A 14074-nucleotide genomic window follows, 5' to 3' on the forward strand; every position below is an offset into this window, starting at 1 on the left:
GATCAGATAAGGAAGGATAATGCCAGGATTCTTCTCAACAGATAGATGTGAGGAACTTCTCCCTCTACGACTTTGATGAAATGATTCCCATCTAGTCCCTGTGTCTTTATAGTCCAAAGGTAAAATTTTAGGAATTTTTCTGATAGTCCCAATATGGGCTGGAAGTGAATGTCTGGATTAATAAACTATGGCCAGATGAGTAGGAATAAGTGTATTCACATGGCATCTGGAGGTCAGTCTCTGTGAATCGGGGCCACGATCAGGATGAGGGAGCTGGACAGGTGCTTTAAGCGGTGATACTGGGAGAATATACACCACAATGTGAAGATGGGTGATATCTGAGTGTGGGATTGTGGGTGACTGTTTGCTTTGTCTGTATCATTCAAGGATGATTTGGTTGCAAGTGACAGAAACACAACTCTAACCATTAGGCAGAAAGTGGAAATTGTTAAAAGATGAACAGAAATGCAGTAAGAGCAGGGTGCACTGGCCTGGAGACAGCTGGAAACAGCGTCTTGGACACTGCTGCCCGGCTCCTCTCTGCATCTCTCACTTCCGACTTTCTCTAAATGTCAGGCTTACTTTCCTCTGAATTTCTCCACAGGAAATTCAGGAAACATGACGGCAAGATGCTCCCTGGTCTTGCATCTCCCTGTTTCACTACCAGAAGGAAACTGATATTTCCTCTATCTGATTCCAAATTGTACAACCCCGGCAGGGTGCAGAGGCTCACGCCTGTAATCCTAGCAGTTTGGGAGGCCGAGGGGGGTGGATCACTTGAGTTCAAGAGTTCAAAACCAGCCTGACCAATATGGTGAAACCCTGTCTCTACTAAAAACAAAAAAATTAGCCAGGTGTGGTGGTGGGTGCCTGTAATCCCAGCTACTTGGAGGGCTGAGGCAGGAGAATTGCTTGAACCTGAGAGGCGGGGGTTGCAGTGAGCGGAGATCATGCCACTGCACTCCAGCCTGGGCAATAGAGCAAGACTCCATCTCAAAAAATAAATAAATAAATAAATACAAATTTTGCAACCCCAGAGAAGACCCTCATTGCCTTAACTTGGGCAGGAATTTTTACTGTTTTATTTGCCATTGTACCCATACTACCTGGCACATGGCAGAGCCTCAACAAACACATTAAATGGATGTGAGAGGAATGAAGAAGACCAGTCAAGATGACTCCTGAGTTTGGGGACCAGTGGGTGGTGACATCATTCATTCAACCGGGCTTCAGAGCAGTAACAGTTGGCTTGGAGGGTCCAGAAGCATTGCTTAGCATTAGCAAGGTAACTATGAGAGTCAGACTGCTTGGATTTGAATTCCAGTTCCACCACTTATCAGCTGTGTAACTGTGAACAAGTTACCTCAACCCTCAAAGCTTCAGTTTCCTGATCCACAAAAATGGAGATAATAGTAATATCCAGTTTGTAGGGCTCATTGTGAAAATTAACTAAAATATGTTGTGCAAAGCGCTCAATAATTATTGACTGATATTATTATATCCCTCTTTCAACCATGCTGCACTATGCTTTCAAATTCATTTTCACGACCTTTGCAGTTAGGACTGATTCTTTTCGAATGGTAGTGTAAGTTCATGTTTCAATGTTTCATGCCAGTTGATCAGTCTGTTTCTCCAGTAAGCAAAGCAAGGATGTGTGCTCAACCATACTTGCCTCACTGGGAAGAAATAACTTTGCAGTGCCTACCTTTGCTCTGGTCCATGTCGTAGCAGAGCCTGTGCTATAAGAAGAGTTTGTAGGTTGCACAAGACAGGTATGCTCTTGGCAGGCTTTCAGAGGGCAGTAGCCGGAATATAGTAACTGCCATGTTACCAAATGTTCAGAAAGCACAGGCCCGGCCCAGCAGATGCTGGGAGTGTATGGGGACAAGTATACAGTCATGCTCCCTCATTACTGCTACACACCCGAAGGTGGGATACCCAAAAAGGTGTGGCCTCTCCAGATCTTAAGATTGAAGCTAATTTTCCCTTCTCTAAGTTTTTAAGTATCAGGTAAGGGATTGAAATACATTTTTTAAAGTAGAGAGTATGTAAGTTTGAAAGCAGAAACTACTTATTTGGTCTTTTTAATTTCTCTGTATACAAGAACTATGGCTTTGGAGCCACCTGCTCGAGATAGGTGATGCTTGGAATGTATAAGTGGAACCCAGGTAAGAAGGAAATTTTGTGAGTAAATTTTACTTTCTTTTTATTGTTAGAACATATTTTTAAATCTTACATAAAGATCTTAATTTTTGTAACATCTTCAAATATGTTGGAGCAAATTATATTTTCCAAAAATGGCCTCACTAATGTATAGTATGACTCACATGCTGTGATTATAGATATATGCAAATAACAATAGGTTGATTACATCCCAGTAGCTACTGACCTTTGAGTCATGACCCAAAATGCGTACCCTAACACGTGACTGAAAGTCTTTTCCTATTCTCTATTCTGCCCTAATGCAATGTTAGCAATGTTAAAAGCCCAGGAGGTAGAGTCAACACCCTGGGTTTGATTCTCAGTTTACCACTAAGCAGTTGTGTGACCTCGGATGAGTGATTTGACCTTTCAATGACTCTATTTTTTTATTTGTAAGATAGCGAAATAATTGTCCCAAATTCATGGCATTGTTGTTAATTGAATCAATACAGTTAATACCCTAAATATCTTAGAACTGTTCTAAAAACACAGTGTATGTTTAATATATGCCAGCTGATATTCTTCTCCTCCTCCTTCTTCTTTTTTTTTTTTTTTTTTTTTTGATACAATCTCACTCTGCTGCCCAGGCTGGAGTGCAGTGACACAATCTTGGCCCATTGCAACCTCTGCCTCCCAGGTTCAAGCAATTCTCATACCCTAACCTCCCCAGTAGCAGGGATTACAGGCATGCACCACCACACCTGGCTAACTTTTGTATTTATAGTAAGGATGAGGTTTTGCCATGTTGCCCAAGCTGATCTCGATCTCCCGACCTCAGGTGATCCACCCTCCTTGGCCTCCCAAAATTCTGGGATTACAGGCATGAGCCACTTCACTTGCCCTGATATTACTCTGGGTGGTATCACTCAAATGGCTGATACAGAACAAAATATAGAAGGAAACTGAGAAATACTGTAATCCAAGTACTAAGCTGATTTCTTTATTCTGGTTAAGAAGTGAAGGGAGGAATTATCTGTTGACTCACTCTACAGACACCCGCTCCACTGGTCATTTCTTGAGCAACTGAGAGCATGCTGTGGTGGGACTGAGGCTACCCCTGGAGGGAGCTGGCCTGATTCACACACTTTCTGGAAGCTGAGGGTTGGGAATGGGGGTGTGTGTGTGGAGGGGAATATGGAAAGGAGAGATCAGGGTACTTTGGGGGAAAGCTTAACCTAAGGAGAGAAAGGACTAAATTCAGTATATTAGTTGCACCAAGAACAAATCACATATTTTATTATTTTTCCCAATTTTAGGCCCCACACACTTACAGCAAGCCATGCCAACCCTCAGCCCTCGTGCGAGAGATGGGGCAAAGCCTATAAAATAAGAGTCTAGGTTGAAGGAGCTAGGCCAGGAGTGAGCTCTGAAAGAGAGAAGAAGAAAGGCAGAGTCCTGAAACTTTCCTGCTTCACTCAAGGAGGAAGAAACAGGGCCCTGCCTCCCACTATTTCCAGCTGAACCGCACATTTTTTTTTTTTTTTTTGGTCCAGAGTCTCACTGTGTCACTCAGGCTGGAGTGCAGTGGCATGATCTTAGCTCACTGCAACCTCCACCTTCTGAGTTCAAGTGATTCTCCTGCCTCAGCCTCCCAAGTAGCTGGGATTACAGGCACCCGCCACCACGCCCAGCTCATTTTTCTATTTTTAGTAGGCACGGGGTTTCATCTTGTTGACCAGGCTGGTCTCAAACCCCTGACCTCAAGTGATCCGCCTGCCTTGGCCTCCCACAGTGCTGAGATTATAGGCATAAGCCACCGCTCCCAGACTGAACCACACATTCTTAATAAGTTACTACATTTATCCCATCCTGTTCGCTATAAGCACCACCATATATTGAGTCTTTTCCAATTATTTTATTTAGGCCTCATGAATTACTCAGATATGTGTGTGTGTGTATATTTATACACATATATACATATATACACATATATGTGTGTATATACGTATATACATATACACACATATATGTGTGTATATACGTATATACATATACATACATATATGTGTGTATATAAGTATATACATATATGTGTATATATACATATATATACATGTATGTGTACATATATATATATATTTTTTTTTTGATAGAGTCTCACTTTGTCACCCAGGCTGGAGTGCAGTGGCATGATCTCAGCTCACTGCAACCTCTGCCTCGCTGATTCAAGGGATTCTCCTGCCTCAGCCTCCCAAGCAGCTAGGACTACAAGCCCGCACCACCACTCCCTGCTAATTTTTGTAGTTTTAGTAGAGACTTGGTTACACCATGCTGACCAGGCTGGTCTTGAACTCTGACCTTAGGTGGTTCACCCACCTCAGCCTCTGAAAGTGCTGGGATTACAGGTGTGAGCCACCATGCCTGGCCTGAGTTCAATATTTTTATGTCCAGGTAAGGATGGGAAATTCAGCTTCATGTAAGAACTAGAATTTAAATCTGGTGCCAGTTCCAAGACTCATGAATTACACCACACTGACTCCCACAGTGAAAAGTTGAATTATTTTTTGAGATAGAGTCTCACTCTATCGCCCAGGCTGGAATGTAGTAGCATGATCATGGCTTAACTGCAGCCTCGGCCTCCCAGGCTCAAGCAATCCTCACACCTCAGCCTCCCAAGTAGCTGGGACTACAGGCATGCTCCGCCACACCCAGTTAATTTTTGTATTTTTTGTACAGACAAGGTTTCGTCATGTTGCCTAGGCTGGAAAATTTAAATTTTTATCCCCATAAATCCAATCCCTCCCTTAACTACAGTTCCAGGAAAAGGAGGGAAAATTGGACGGTAGATATCAAAGCAGACTGGAGGCCTATAATAACAGGATATGCTGAGCACAGCAGAGCTCTTGGGTTATCATAAGTGCCAGTCACCTGCTCTCATCCTGCCTGTTTACAAGTCAGGAAACGAAGTGAGGGGGAAATTGACAAGTAAGCAAACTCTAGAAGTTTTGCTCATCAGCGAGACAGAAAAACGTCAAGGTTCCACACAAAGTGAGCATGTAGCCCATGTCTCCTGTGGCCACACCAGGCTGGAGGCCCAGCAAGATAAATACCATCATGAATGCTGCTCACACCCACAAGCAGAACCCCTACGGCACCAGCAGCTTCTTCTCCTGGCCAGTTCTGATTGACAGATTCACGTAGGCTCACAGACTCATAAATACTTAGTTCAGATCCCAGCTCTCCTGTGTCCCCTCATAGGGTTGTTCTGAGAAATATAATGAGACAACATCTGCTAAGGACTCACACAGTGTAGTGTTTGCTCACCTCACTTGTCAAGGGTAATTTTAGACCTCTCCAAAAGATTACAGAGTCCTGACGGTTCAAAGCCTTAGATATTTCAAATTAGCCTTCTTCCTCGGCCTCAGTTCAGGCTACCAGAACGCTCCACCAAAACATTAAATCTGCCTCATCATAGTCACTTAAATACCAATTTGAAAGAAAAAATAGTTTATAAAACAACAGGCTGGGCGTGGTGACTCACGCCTGTAATCCCAGCACTTTGGGAGGCTGAGGCGAGTGGATCACCTGAGGTCAGGAGTTCGAGACCAGCCTGGCCCACGTGGTGAAACCACGTCTCTACTAAAAATACAAAAATTAGCTGGACGTGGTGATGCATGCCTGTAATCCCAGATACTCAGGAGGCTGAGGCGGGAGAATCGCTTGAACCTAAGAAGCAGAGGTTGCAGCGAGCCAAGATTGTGCCACTGCACTCCAGCCTGGGCAAGAGCGTTTTTTGTTTTGTTTTGTTTTGTTTTGTCTCAAAAACAAAAACAAAAAGCAACTGTAAGCGTGTATTCTACAGTCATGCCACACAGTGCCCTGTTAATTAATATAATTTAGAAGTCCTCTTATGGTTATTTTATGGAATAGCACATTCTGTATTATGGGAAAGTGTGGTTTCCTCTTGTTTTGGTGGGAAGAGTCATTTCCAGGTTAGAGTTCCTTATCTCCTTGTCATGGCTGACCTTGAGTGCATCCCTGGTCTAGGTGGCTTAATTTAGCAGTGGTGCTTCCTCTTCAGGGGTAAACCCCAGATGATTTTTTTTTTTTTTTTTTTTTTTTTTTTGAGATGGAGTTTCGATCTTGTTGCCCAGGCTGGAGTGCAATGGTGCAATTTCGTTTCACTACCACCTCCAACTTCCAGGTTCAAGCCATTCACCTGCCTCAGCCTCCCAAGTAGCTGGGATTATAGGCATGTGCCACCACGTCCAGCTAATTTTGTAGTTTTAGTAGAGACGGGGTTTCACCATATTGGCCAGGCTCATTTGGAACCCCTGACATCAGGAGATCCACCCACCTCAGCCGCCCAAAGTGCTTGGATTACAGGTGTGAGCCACTACACCTGGTCATGATTTTTTTTAAGATGTTAGTGGCACTTGGTACATTCACAATGCTATAAAACCATCACTACTATTTTGTTACAGAAATTATCATTACCTTGAAAGGAAACTTCATACCATTAAGCAGTCATTTCCCACTCTCTTAGACCTTGGAAACCACTGATTTGCTTTCTATCTCTATGATTTGCCTATTCTCGATATTTCATGTACATGGAATCATTCAGATCATTTTTTTAAGAGATGGGGTCTTACTAGCCCAGGCTGCAGTGCAGTGGTCCATGGGTACAATCATAGTACACGATGGCCCAGAAATTCCTGGGCTCAAGCAATCCTCCTGCCTCAGGCTTTCAAGTAGCTGAGACTATAGGTATGCACCACGACTCCTGGCCAGACAATGTATTTTGAGAGCCAAAGCTAACCCATCTGACTGAGAGATCCCTGCTTGGGAGGCCCCGAGCCAATCAAGGATCCCCAGTTCACTGGCCCCATCACAGTCTATCCCCCTTCGACAGCCCCCAGTGAGCGGCTTTCTCAGATGAGAAAAGAAGGTTGGTTGAGCTGCTTCTTCAGTGATTCCCATGGGCTGAAAACCCAGTTTTCCTCTTCCCTGGGCTTGTTCTGACCCAACCTGTCCTTACACATCAGAGTCAACTGCTCCCACGCTGTGCAAGGCCATTCTGTTATAAGGAGTGTGCTCTCTGATGGCATTTCAAGCCAAGGAATTAGAGACTAAGAAAACATGGCCAGAGAGTAAGAGAAGAACCCAGGATTGTGAGATGTCATGGAGGCCAAAGGAAAGCAGACTGCAAGAACAAGAGAGGAATCAACAGTGATCAAATAAGGTGAGAAGCACAAGAAAGTAAGCTTCAGGAGAGAAGTTTTGCTGGCGAGAAGCCTCAGCTAGAAACCACATTGCTATAGATGGTAGGTGGAATAGGAAGTGTGGGGGTGGAGGCAGTGAGGATAACTGACACTCTCAAGAAGTCTGGCTGAAAAGCAGAATAGAGAAAGTGAGTCGCATCCAAAGAGGAGCATTGGCCAGCCGCAGTGGCTCACACCTGTAATCCTAGCACTTTCGGGGGCCGAGGTGGGCGGATCACCTGAAGTCAGGAGTTCAAGACCAGCCTGGCCAACATGGTGAAACCTGTCTCTACTAAAAATACTAAAGTTAGCCAGGGTGGTGGTGGGCAGCTGTAATCCTAGCTACTCAGGAGGCTGAGACAGGAGAATCGCTTGAACCTGGGAGGCGGAGGTTGCAGTGAGCAGAGATCACACCACTGCACTCCAGCCTGGGTGACAAGAGTGAAAATCTGTCTCAAAAAGAAAAAAAAAAAAAAAAAAAAGAGGAGCATGGGCTCTAAGGAGGGTTATTTGAGTTTTTGTTTTGTTTTATTTCGTTTTTAGAAAGGGTCTCACTCTGTTGCCCAGGCTGGAGTGCAGGGTGCAATCATAGCTCACTGCAGCCCCAACCTCCCCAGGATCAAGTGATCCTCTCACCTCAGCCTCCTGAGTAGCTGGGACCACAGGCATGCACTAATTTGTTTGTATTTCTATAGAGACAGGGTTTCACCAAGTTGCCCAGGGTGGTCTTTAACTCCTGGGCTCAAGCAATTCTCCTGCCCCAGCTTCCCAAAGTGCTGGGATTACAGGCATGAGCCACTGCACTCAGTCTTATTTTGGGTTTTTACGTGTTTGTTTTTGGACCTGGAAGCAGAAAGCATGTTTTCATGTTGATTAAAAGGCTCTCGTGGAGGAGAGATTTCAGGTGCAGGAGAGAGGATAACCACCTATTGTGCCTCAGAAGGCAGAGGATGGATCCACTACAAAGATCCTTTAAAGGGGGACCTGCCCCAGCCATGAAGGCCTCAGGGGATGACTCCCCAAGGCACACAGTCTGTCAAACATGTCTGGAAGCAGGGAGACCCCTGGCAGAGACTGTGAGGGAGAAGAAAATGGCAGTGGAAGGTGCAGGCTGGGGCTCCAGGGTGACCTCAGCCTCTTCCCCAAAGTAACCTGTTCTCACATCAAAACAACTGCCTGTGTCTTAGACAAGGAATTGGTACAAGGTCAGCCTGGCTCCTGTCAACATACCTCCCCAGGGACTTCCTCACAGCAATCTTAGAGGCAGACAATGCCTCTATTTCAGTCTTTCATTGTGGAAAAGGAACAGAAAAGAGGATAAAAGCAGGATTAGGATAAAGTCAGAAAACAAGATTTCTGACCCCCAGCCTCTGATCCTGCCCCACCTGATGGAGGCGACATCCCTCCGAAGGAGCTGGTTCAGAGAGGCGAAGTGGCTAAGTGGTTGAAGGAAGTAAATTAACTGTGCAGAGCACATTTCACAGGAAGAAGTACAAATAATATCTCCCTTTTTTTTAAATAAATAAACTTGGAGGGTTGTGAATCATAAATTAGCCTGTCTCTGCAGGATGTGCATCCTGAGATTTGTTTGGCCTCTCAGGGATAATTAGCTCTCTTCCCAATGAGGTTACACAAAAGCCTGGGCCAAGCAGGAGCAGAGAAGCAATTGTCACATCTCACGCAAAGCCACATTATCAGCCGTGGTACTGGTGGCCCGGCGGCAGATCCCAGCACACTCCAAAAGGGCTGGGGGCTCCGAGTGTGCATCAGCTTGCAGCATCAGTGGAAGCATCGGTCAGCTCTGCCACCTGGCTCTTGACAGGAGCCAGGCTGACCCTGTAGCAGGCCGCCTCCCTACTCTGACATCTGATCCCATTCAAACTCTCCCCCCGCTGTTCTCTTGGGTGTTCCCATCACAGCTATGATCATCAGATTATGCTGTGTTTGTTAGAGACACAGTGGGAGGATGGGGGAATGGTATTAATTCTCAAGACTAGTTACAACCCTCAGAAAAAGGGGAAAATGCATGGGGCAAACTGTTTTTTCCAAATCCAGGGGCTTATCTTGCCCGCAGTGTGGTAGCCACAGACAGGAGTGTCAGCAATTTTGTATGCCTCCTGCCTTGGACTGCAAAGGAGACAGAGGTCGTCCTGAAATGCACTTTCAGGGTACTATCTCATTTAATTCTCACACTTCTGGAGGCACAGGGATTGTTGCTGGAATTTTGCAGATGAGGAAACAAAGGCTTGAAAATGTTAATGATCGGCAGTGGTTGTATAGCCAGTGGAAGAACCAGAGTTCGAACCCGGGTCGTGCTGATTCTTGTCCAATATGGCTTACCTGCTGGAGACTCAGTCCCTGAACTCCAGAAACTCACAAGAAATGTACAAGTGTATCTCATTCTATTGTGCTTTGCTTGATTGCGCTTTGCACATACTGTGTTTTTCACAAATTGAAGGCTTGTGGCAACCCTGAGTCCAGCAGGCTGTTGGTGCCAGCTTTCCAATGATGTGTGCTCACTTCATGTCTCAGTGTCACATTTTCATAATTTTGAAATATTTCAAATTTTTTCATTATTATGTCTGTTACAGTGATCTATGATCTGTGATCTTTGACGTTACTATTACAACTGTTTTGGGGCACCACAAACCATGCCCATATAAGATGGCAAACATACATGTTAAATGTTGTGTGTATACTGACTGCCCCACCAACTGGCCATTCCTCTGTCTCTCTCACTCTCCTTGGCCTTCATAGGGAATAGGGATTCCCTGAGACACAACGATACTGAAATTAAATCAGTGAATAACCCCACGTCGGTCTGTAGGTGTTCAAGTGACAGGAAGAATCACACGTTTCTCACTTTCAATAAGCACTAGAAATGATTAAGCTTAGTGAGGAAGGCATGTCAAAAACCAAGATAGGCTCATAGCTAAGCCTCATGTGCCAGACAAGCAAGTTGTGAATGAGAAGGAAAAGTTCTCGAAAGAAATTAAAAGCGCTACTCCAGTGAACACACGAATGATAAGAAAGCAAAACAGACTTACTGCTGATATACTGAAAGTTTAAATGGTTTGTATAGAAGATCAAACCAGCCACAACATTCCCTTAAGCCACAGGCTAATCCAGAACAAGGGCCTAAGACTCTTCAGTTCTGTGAGGCTAAGAGAGGTGAGGAAGCTTCAGAAGAAAAGCTTGAAACAAGCAGAGATTGGTTCATGAGATTTAAGGAAAGAAGCTGGCCAAGCACAGTGGCTCATGCCTGTAATCAGAGCACTTTGATAGGCCAAGGTGGGAGGATCACTTGTGCTCAAAAGTTCAAGACCAACCTGGACAATATAACGAGACCTCATCTCTATGAAAAATGATTTTTTAAAAATTGGCTGGGCATGGTGGTGCTCACCTGTAGTCCCAGCTGCTTGGGAGGCTGAAATGGGAAGATCACTTGAGCCTGGAAGGTCGAGACTGTAGTGAGCCATGATCATGCCACTGCACTCCAGCCTAAGTGACAGAGCAAACCCCTGTCTAAAAAAACAAAAAAACAAAAAAAAAAACAAAGAAAGAGGCTGTCTCCATAATACAGAAAAGTACAAGGTGAGGCAGTGCTCATACAGAAGCTACAGCAAGTTATCCAGTAGATGTAGAAGATGTAGCTAAGATCATTGATGAAGGTGGCTACACTAAACAACAGATTTTGTAGATGAAATGCCTTCTATTGCAAGAAGATGCCATCTAGGACTTTCACAGCTAGAGAGAAGTCAATGCCTGGCTTCAAAGCTTCAGAAGATGGCTTGATTCGCTTGTTAGGAGCTACTACAGCTGTTGACTTTAAGTTAAAACCGATGCTCATTTACCATTCCCCAAATTCTAGGGTCTTAAGAATTATACAAAATCTACTCTGCCTGTGGAGAGTGCTAGATCACAAAACATCTGTTTACAGACTGGTTTGCTGAATGTTTTAAACCTACTCTTGAGACCTATTGTTCAGGAAAAATATCCCTTTCAAAAGATAACTGCTCATTGACAACGTAACTAGTTACGTTCCCAAGAGTTCCCAAGAGTTCTGATTGAGATATGAAAGCAAATTAATGTCATTTTTATGGCTGCTAGCACAACATCCATTCTGCAGCCCATGGATCAAGGAGTCATTTTGATTTTCAAATCTTATTATTTAATAAATACATTTCATAAGGTTAGATCTGTCATACATTTCATAAGGTCAGACAGTGATTCCTCTGATGGATCTGGGCAAAGTAAATTGAAAACCTTCTGGTAAGGATTCTTCATTCTAAATGCCTTTAAGAGCATTTGTGGGCCAGGTGCAGTGGCTCATGATCGGCAGTGGTTATATAGCCAGTGGAAGAACCAGAGTTCTAACCCAGCACTTTGGGAGGCTGAGGCAGGCAAATCACCTGAGGTCAGGAGTTCGAGACCAGCCTGGCCAACACGGTGAAACCCTGTCTGTACTAAAAATACAAAAATTAGCTGGGCATGGTGGCAGGCGCCTGTAATCCCAGCTACTCAGGAGGCTGAGGCAGGAGAATCACTTGACCCTAGGAGGTGGAGGCTGCAGTGAGCCCAGACTGCTTCATTGCACTCCAGTCTGGGCAACAAGAGCGAAACTCTGTCTCAATTAAGAAAAAAAAAAAAAAAAAAAAAACATTCGTAAGTCATAGGAAGAGGTCAAAATATCAATAGTAACAGGAGTTTGGAAGAAACTGATTCTAACCCTAATGGATGACTTTGAGGGGCTCAATACATTAGTGGGGGGAAGTCACTGCAGATGTGGTGGAAATAGCAAGAGAACTAGAATTAGAAGTGGCACCTGAAGATGTGACTGAATTACTGCAATCTCATGATAAAACTTGAATGAATGAGAAATTGCTTCATATGTATGAGTAAAGAAAATGGTTTCTTGAGATGAAATCGACAGGTGGTGAATTTTCTGTGAACACTGTTGAAATGATAACAAAGGATTTAGAATGCTACATCAACTTAGTTGAAGAAGTAGTGACAGGGTTTGCAAGGATTGACTCCATTTTTGAAAGAAGCTCTACTGTTAGTAGAGTGCTATTAAACAGCATTGCATGCTACCAAGAAATCTTTCATGAAAGGAAGAATCAACCAATGCACCAAACTTCATTGTTGTCTTATTTAAAAAATTGTCCCAGCCACTCCAACCTTTAGCAATCCCCACCCTGATCAGTCAGCAGTCAGCAACATTGAGGCGAGACCCTCTCACCAGCAAAAACATTATGATTTGCTAAATGGCTCAAATGATCATTAGGCTCAAATGATCGTTAGCATTCTTAGCAATAAGGTATTTTCAAATTAAGGTAAATCCGTATTTTAGACATAATGCGATAGCACACTTAATAGACTCCAGTATAGTGTAAACATAACTCATAACTTTTTTTAAATTTTGGACACAGGGTCTTGCTTTGTTACCCAGACTGGAGGGAAATAGTGCAATCGTCTCGCACTGCAGTCTCAAAGTCAAGGGCTCAAGGGATCCTCCGGCCTCAGCCTCCCAAGCAACTAGGACCAGAGGCACACACCACCACACCCAGCTAATTTTTAAGATTTCATCATCTGGAGGAAATGCCAACGTAGAAAAATGACACTTTTTTTTTTTTTTTTAAGAGATGGGCAGTCTCACCGTATTGTCAGGCTGGTCCTGAACTCCTGACCTCAAGTGATCTTCCCTCTTTGGCCTCCCAAAGTGCTAAAATTACAGATATGAGCCACCACACCCTTGTAGACATAACTTTTATATGCACTAAGAAACCAAATACTTGTATGGCTCACTTTATTGCCATATTTGCCTTATTGTAGTGGTATGGAATTGAACCGCAATATCTCTGAGGTATGCCTGTAAACGAATTACCATAATGTGATGTGGGCAACAGAGTCCAGGGGAGATTCAGAGAGTGGAGAAATCCCATCAAAACTTTCTAATTTGGGAGAAATTGTCCAAGAGTCTGAGGAAAACCAGTCATGATATTTGAAAGTAAGTTCACACTGAAAAATCTTAGGTGGACCTGCAAGTCGTAAAAGCAGGTCAAGACCACTAGGGGCAGAGAGGAGGGAGAATGTTTAAGTTGGGCTCTAATGGTAGGATTTGGACACGCTGAGACGGAGAGACCTAAGGGTGTTACTTCCAAAATGGAACCAGTAAAACAAAAGCCATGATTGTCTAATAGAAAGTCTTTGCCAGGGAGGCTTATGAGATCAAGCATGATAGGAATCAATTTGCAACACAAACCTGAATGTTCCAGAAAGATCACATGGCTTTACTTACTTTACATTAAATTATGGTAGGGATGACACTGAGCTTCCTTTCTGCTCAGCTAGTGGGAAATTTAATTTAAGAGATTGAAGGGATTGCCTTCTCTTCCCCACCTCCAATTCCCATGCCCAGTCCCAGAGCTAATGACCAGGAGTGTTTATGTGAAGCCAAGAATTCATGAGGCATCTCTAGTCGTCGATGTACATCAGAGATCCACAAACTTCTTCTGTAGAGAACAGATAGTCAATATTTTAGGCTCTGCAATCCGAGCAGCTCTCTGTCACAACCACTCAACTCCGCCATTGTTGCTTAAAAGCAGCCGTAGACAGTAGGAAAATGAATAAACTTGACTGCATCCCAGGAAGACTTTATTTATGGACAC

The sequence above is a fragment of the Macaca nemestrina genome, chromosome 14 (assembly GCF_043159975.1).
Source record: "Macaca nemestrina isolate mMacNem1 chromosome 14, mMacNem.hap1, whole genome shotgun sequence".
In the NCBI taxonomy this organism is placed as follows: Eukaryota; Metazoa; Chordata; class Mammalia; order Primates; family Cercopithecidae; genus Macaca; species Macaca nemestrina.